Source organism: Solenopsis invicta, chromosome 2 (genome assembly GCF_016802725.1).
Source record: "Solenopsis invicta isolate M01_SB chromosome 2, UNIL_Sinv_3.0, whole genome shotgun sequence".
Classification (NCBI taxonomy): Eukaryota; Metazoa; Arthropoda; class Insecta; order Hymenoptera; family Formicidae; genus Solenopsis; species Solenopsis invicta.
Window position 1 is genome coordinate 19,374,041 of NC_052665.1, and position 7,842 is coordinate 19,381,882.

The following is a 7,842-nucleotide window of genomic DNA, read 5'->3' on the forward strand; positions in this document are numbered from 1 at the left end:
ATTGCTAATTTATTTATCATTATGAAATGTGCTCTTTAATGCAACACATTTACAATTGCATTTTGTTACATAAAATCAAATGAAATATATACATATATATTTTTTTTATATAAACCATCCAGTTTGTAATAATAATAATAATGATAATAATAACAAAAATATTAATAAGATAATTATAATAATCAATTAAAAGCGTTATTATCGTTCAAATATAGTTTTTTTTTCAACACATATGTATATAATTATATAATTATGTCTTTTATTAATGCTCTTTTCTTTATCTTATTTTTTATAGGATTTAAAGGATTCTATCATCTTTTTGGCTTAAAGTAATTGGCAGAAACTTTTAGACATGTACATTCATTATATTTTACTTTTATATACGTATATGCGCGTACGAAAGTAAAATATTCTAAAAAGTTATGAAAGGCGTTACCAACCAGATTTATAATAGTTACCTACAACTTGCTGCAAGAGTTTATCTGCGGTAATTTTTTAAGTGCACTTTAGCCTCTTAGATACTCTTGCGTCTTAAAATACTATATTACTCATAAACATGAGAAGTTGTTGAATGTCGAGATGAGTTTAAAGGTTCATTTCTTGCGCTTTTGTAATAATTATGGAAATAGAACTGCGAATATTATTTTTAGACGAAAGATAAATACTTTATTGAAGTAGAAAAACTATTTCGGATTTAGGTTGCAAGACATATCTCATAAAATTATAATTTTTCAATATTTATAGATTTATGATTACGCGCATTTTATAATTTATCTAATTACATAAAATTTTATATAAAATTCTATATCAAATTGTTTTCAAAATTGCATTAAGGATAAAAAAAATTATTGTATTTAAATATAAAACGCAACGAAATTAAGAGTTAAAATCTTTTCAAACGTAAATCTTTCCAAGGATTTATATTTTCTTAAAACGAAGAACACTCTTAAATAAATACTAGAAAATTTAAAACAAAAGTGCGTGTACGCACTTCAGTTTCAAGTTTTCTAGTATATACTTAGGGGGTGTCACAACGATGCGTTGCGGGCTCGCGTCCTAATGTAGCGTCACGTTACTTAAAGCTTCTTAAACCTTGCGTTTTACAGTTAATATTGTTGTGAGAATGCGGAGATCGTGTTCAATGAGTTTCGGTCACCCGAAACCAGTGACGAAACAGAGGATAATGTTTCAACGTGATACTTGTGTTTTGCAAGTACCGGTAATTGCTTGGTAAACTATGTTACACAAAGTCTGCCTAATATAAGTACCCATATTATAGCAACGTTCTTCATAAATGAAAAAAAAGAAGTAAAAATATTAAAAATTACTTGTTACCACACATACACGAAAAACTCGAAATATATATGACGATTATAACATTTATTCAAAATTTTTATATTAGCCGATTCATAATTTAATTTTATTTTGAGACCGTCGTGAGTAATGTTTTAAAATTCTAATACGACTCGGTGATTAGTTGACATCTTGAGACAACATTTGAGACGATCTTAAATATGTATAAGATTCGACTGCAAATAACCGGCTCTTGTGTTTTATTTATTTATTTATTTATTTTTTTATTTTAATTACAATATATCTGAATTTTGTATTTACAGTACAAAATTTTACTACAGGTTTTAATCATACCGTCAAACAATATTTCGGCGATATTTCGACACGATAACAAGTCGGTTGATGCGTGGCTTTATTTGGTATTTGTTTTCGTGCTATGCACAGTTGCACAGCGAGCCGCTGTGTACTCAAACTCACTGTGCTATCATTCGCACGGTCGACAACTGCTATTATTCGGTAACACTCGAGCGAACAAGTAGAGTTGTGCTTCATGTTGTACCATTCCGTGAAATGTGATCATTTTCACCAGCAATTATAGTGATTGTCAAGCAGTGTGATCAATACTTTACAATTAATATTTTGTTGCGCTGATTATTTATCGATGCAACTATATAATAGAGTCCAAAAAATTTTGCGATTTAAGGATATAAAAATGATAAAATAAAACAATTTTTATGTTTTAATATAATTTACTCTTTATTTCAATATATTTTTCAGAATAATAAGCTAATTTTTCTATACTACTAAAAAAATATTCTGAACTTCTAATAATTTAACGTTGCAGATCGCCAGCCTTGCAATTTTGGCTCGGCCCCTAGTAATTATATTTTATTTTTAAAATTGAAGTCCAATTTGTATGGAAAAACAATTTACCAGTGATGAAAAAGTGATCTACGGTGTTAAACTATTTCAAAGATAAAAATTCTAAATATTATTTTGGTGATATAGAAAAATTAATTTATTGTTCTGAAAAATGTATTGAAATAAAATGTAAATATATTATATTGAAATATAAAAATGATTGTTTCATTTTATCATTGAGCCGAAAACTTTGGAATTTTGTTACATATGTCGCGCAATTTATCGATTTGAAATAAGAAATGACGCAATAGGGAATGAAAATTATAAATTATTATATTTTTCCTATCAATAATTCTTTCTTCAACAATATTTAGAATCTTTGAATTTTTTATCATCATCAATATAAATATAATTTGTCTTGTCTATCATTTTTTGTACTGAAAACACAAAGTAATACGGAGAATCAATTGCTGTAACGAGTGATATAAATGACGGAAAATATTTATAATTTTTTATTAATACTAATCACAGATACGCGTTTTGCATGCGTCTAGCTTTTTATTTTTCACTTTCCAATAAAAATTGCAATGACTACCTTCTACACGAATTATCATTTGCTAACTCTGCATGTCGTTTATAAAATAAGCAGCGAAAAAACTAATCAGCATTGTGAAAAAGTGACAGCAATACATTTCGAGAGATGCGAGTATTATACTTTTTTTTTATTTTTTTAGAAAAGAGGAAAATTCATATATTTCGCAAGATTTATGCGTTTTTTTAAATGTACTGCTTCACTGCTTGTAATATTTGAACTTTATTTGTTTATTTTTAAACGGTTTTGTTGCTTTATTTATTAAAATGCGATTGCAGAAGTATACCAAATACGATTAGTCTTTTTAATAATTAATGTTCCGATTGTAACTCGTAAATAGATCAAGGAAATAGGTATTGAACGAAGCAGTTTTTAGCGTGATTTATTCATATGTAGTAGAGATTGGAACGATAGCGAACATAATGATAAATCATCGTTTCACTATTTACAGGCAACATGTATTTATAAAATTTGCATTTTCAATTGCAATTGTTTTCAACATGAGTATAAATCATTCGGAATAACTTTACATGAATCGGCAAATTAAATTTACGAAACAAAATTTGAGATATTTGATGGTTAATTTAGCAAAGTTAGAAATTTTAGATAAAAATGTTCTATTTTATCATTTATCACTAAAATTTTATTTTACAATGCATTAAACATTTTGAAACGACAATCCGACATGCAGTTCTTGGCCACTATTTACGCAACGGATGACGTGGACAGTTGCATACAAATTGTAACGCTACTATTTGTATGCTAACACTGGGCAATGTATTGTAGTTGAAACTCGGAACCATTCCGCGTATCATTGTCTTCTCTTCTCAAATGCGATGCTAAACGTTATTGTACAATTATTACAGTGTTTAATTTGCTTACACGGTCAATGATTCATAAGTTCGAAACAGCAAAGATTTTTTGAGATAAATGAAAAAGTTTGCACAATGTAACACATGAAGCATCGATTTAATAATCCAAGTTATGGCGAACCATATACATCAAGGTATTTTATTGTAAATTTTAACTTTGAAAGTATCGCACAACAGTTATATTTTTACAATAACATGTTGTCAGGTATATCCTTTTCTGATTTTAAATTCACAATGAAACTTGAGGTGGGGGAGAGGGAATATTTAATATGTATTTTTGCAAACCATAACTAGAAACTCTCCAAGTTTTATTAAAATCAGAAAAGGACACCCGCCACCCTTTTCTTGTCAGTCGTCTTTTGATTAATTTTGAATTGATATGCACACAATGTTCTCATGAATGTTGTATTAGTACATCGATGTCTGTAAATTTAAAAGGAGAAGAAAAAATAAATAATTCCGTTGTATATAATTGCTGAATTATTGTATTGTAATTTTATCGTGACGGTTGTAAGAAAATTATATTAGTTACAGTATATTTACATCGGAAAGAACGATTCATGTAAAGAACGATTTTGCTGAAGTATCTAAAAATTTAACTGGATACAGATCTAAAAATAATTTTGTCGGACCGTTAAGATAATTATAATGGATGTTTAAACGTGATGAGCAATGCTACAAAAAGATTTGATATTACGTCAACCAGTTAAGATGACAAATATAATTATTTTGATGGTTTAACAAAATTACTTTTAGATCTGCAGGCAGCTAAATTTTTAAATATTTTAGTAAAACTATTCTTCTTGTGAAGGTTTAAAGTTAGTTAATGAGAGATTACATTTATAACCTGTGACACATTCAGTAAACTTCCATACGTACATACGAGTGTAAATGTAGTTTGTGCTTCAAACTATTGTATCTAAAACAATACACTGTGAATTAAAAATACACTGTGTATTAAAAATTTATAAATAATTATTTGACTTAACTTTTTGAGAACTTTCTTGCTCAATCCGTTACCTTAAAATAAATAAACTAAAATAGATTGAATATTGTCTTGGGCTACGACTTTTTTAATAATCAATTTTTTTAGTGCTTAAATATTGAAATATTTTCTTATTGAATATTAGAACATTTTGATATAAATATAATTTATTTGTTACTATATTTAAATTGGGAACGCTGGGTGATAAGCGATTCGTTGAATCGACTAGTTCAAGTAAAATCCTGCGTAATTTATTACAAAATCATTTATTGATAATATTTTGTGTATTTTAATGGAATTACACATTGCATATGATTAATCATTGGAAGTGCCCAACAAAGTCCCGTATTATAAAACTTTTATGCATAATCATTTCACTAGCGGTACTTGAATTTGTTATTTAGCATAACATTTACAATTATTTACCGATTTGAATATAATTTATTTATCACTTATAAATTAAAGCAACATACGAAACATTGAACCGAATAAGTCAAAGTGACGACAATGCCTCATATTGTTTATTTATAATATAATTAAACCGTAATGTGTATTGTATAAAACATTTGGCATTAATTTATTAAACATGCTACAACGTTGATAAATTAACCACGTTTGGTACTTATATTTTAAAGATACCGATTATCATATTACTTTTGGCTGATAACCTTTTTATGAGTACGACTTTGAAGTTAAGGGAATCAACATCCTGAATTAAAAGGATTAAATAATTGCGATAGTGTGTGAAGTTTAAAATTCACAATGAACATTCACTTAAATACCACGAAATTATATTACGTTTTTCTTGGTAATAATTGTTACCTCGGTGAAAAGACTTATCGTTATCTATCTCTCGTGTAAAGATGAAAAAACAGATATTTTTTATTTTGGAGTAAAAAATCGAGTAAAAAAATTTAGGTTTTTAAATGGAAAAAAGTACTTTTTTTACCAAAACATTGAAAAAAAGATTAACGAATTTATTTATCTGACATTTCTTGTTAAAACATGCTTATGTTCAATATCTATGTTATTTTAATATTATCCAATATTTCTTTCTAATTTTAAATCAACATGAAAACGTTGTTGCGATGCCTAATGAGTCGAAAGTATCATTTTATTAATGAAAAAAATTTCTGTGTGTTTTATTGTATCTCTCTTTTTTTGTTAATTTATAAATTCCTAATAATTAAATAAATACAAAGGAAATGTTTATTGAAGCAAAATATACTTAGAATCAGTTCCTGTTTTTTTTTTCGACAATGATCCAAATATATATCCATAGCCATCGCCATTTGTACTACATTTTGATTGTTCACAGTTATCTTTATAAAAATATCTTTTAGACGAAAACTGAATTTTAAAACAATAATATGGTGTCAAATGATGAAAAAAAAAGACATCTATTTGAGTAAGAAAAGATGAAATTAAATGGGTGAATTTTGATTTAGAAAGTATAACGCAAGTTATACATAACATTAACTTTGTATCTTTTAGGCCACTGTATGCGATACTTTTATTCAACTAATAATAGAATATGGTCCAAAATCACATTGAGTGGATCATTTTTTAATAATAATTTGAATAATGACGATTTTGTTTTACTCATCTGGTAATTTGTATTATAAATATAAATGTGTGTGTGTGTGTGCGTGCGTGCGTGCGTGCGTGCGTGCGTGCGTGCGTGTGTGTGTGTGTAACTTTATTTTACTAAAAACAAAAAAACATTTACAATTAAAATATTTAACAAATGACCTTAGGGCAAGCGTAAAAAGAATTGTCTTTTTACTGAGTTTTTTTACTCAAAATTTCTAGTTTTTACAGTTATTTTCAGTTTTACTCTCGCTCCGGGACATTAATGCTATGTCCCAGAGCGGGAGTAAAAATGAAAACGAATATGTTTTTATCACTTGTGATTATCATAGAAGGTTATTTTTCCAGGTCGATGCCTCATTAAAAATAGCTCTATTGCAAAGTCAGAATTAAAACTGAATTTTAAATTAACTTAGAATTAGAAAAAAACAGGTTTTTCCAATGAGCTGATAAAATGCTAGTCATATATTTTTGAAATTGAAATTAATAAATGTGTTATAAGTTTTTATTCTTTTTGGCAACATGATTATAACATCACGTTTTGAATTATTATTATTATAAAGTTTCGATAATTAGTTATGCGATTCGAAAATTGATATTATTACTGATTATAGATATCAGAATTTGTCAAGCGTATTACAATCTATAAATTTTCAATAAGCTGTGTAAAATAAACGATGAATTTTTTATTATACCGAAATGTGGAGCAAATTAAGAAATGCTTTTAAATAGATAACTGAATCATTGATTGCACTACGTATTGCATGGTTCCCTTTCAGTTCTCAATCTTTATATTGGTATTTTTGCAATTTAATGTGAAAAATAGATAAATTACTCTCAGGTAGATTTATATACTCTGTTGCTCACTTTTTTTTTAAGTTGAAGATTAATTACACGCATCCCAAATAAGCGATAATTTATTAATAGTAACGCTTACATATTAATTGTGAATTAAATACAGATATATTAATTTAAATCATTATTATTATATTAGTATAAACTATTATTAACATTATGAAATTAATTCATGAAGCTTCACAGTTAAACAAGTAATATTTTCTTTTTCTTTAATTAACAAATTGCTGAACTAAAGCAGCGAATAAATATGGTTAAGAACTTTTATTACATTAAAAGAGACATAACCGAAAGCACATAATTTGATTTTCAATTGCTATGAAATCCGTATAAGATCCAATTAACTGGAGTACGTATCTTATATTTACGAAGAACGGAAATAGTACCATACTCTTCTCTAAGAACAGTACACCTCTCAATAGAATCTGATCAATCGGATGTGATCAGCACGCGAAATACAAGTCGAAGGTGTGGAGAATCCGAAGGCAGCGTGCAGCTTTCGTGCTACCCTTTCGCGGTGCAAATGTAATACGATAGCATATCGTGCTGTCTTTTGACCCATTCTCCGATAGCTAAACTTAGTGGATTGGATATAATGGATATAGAGCACGAAGAGCCATTTATGGTGGCTGTACGAAAACAGTGACAAAGTGCTATTCTTGTATTATGTAATGGAGCTAAGTTGAATAAAAATAGTTTTAAAGTAGTGGAGAGAGATATTTTGACCGTTGCTGTATCAATACAAATCGAACCAGAATACTTTCTACGGTTGCAGCTAGGTCTTCATGCTTGTA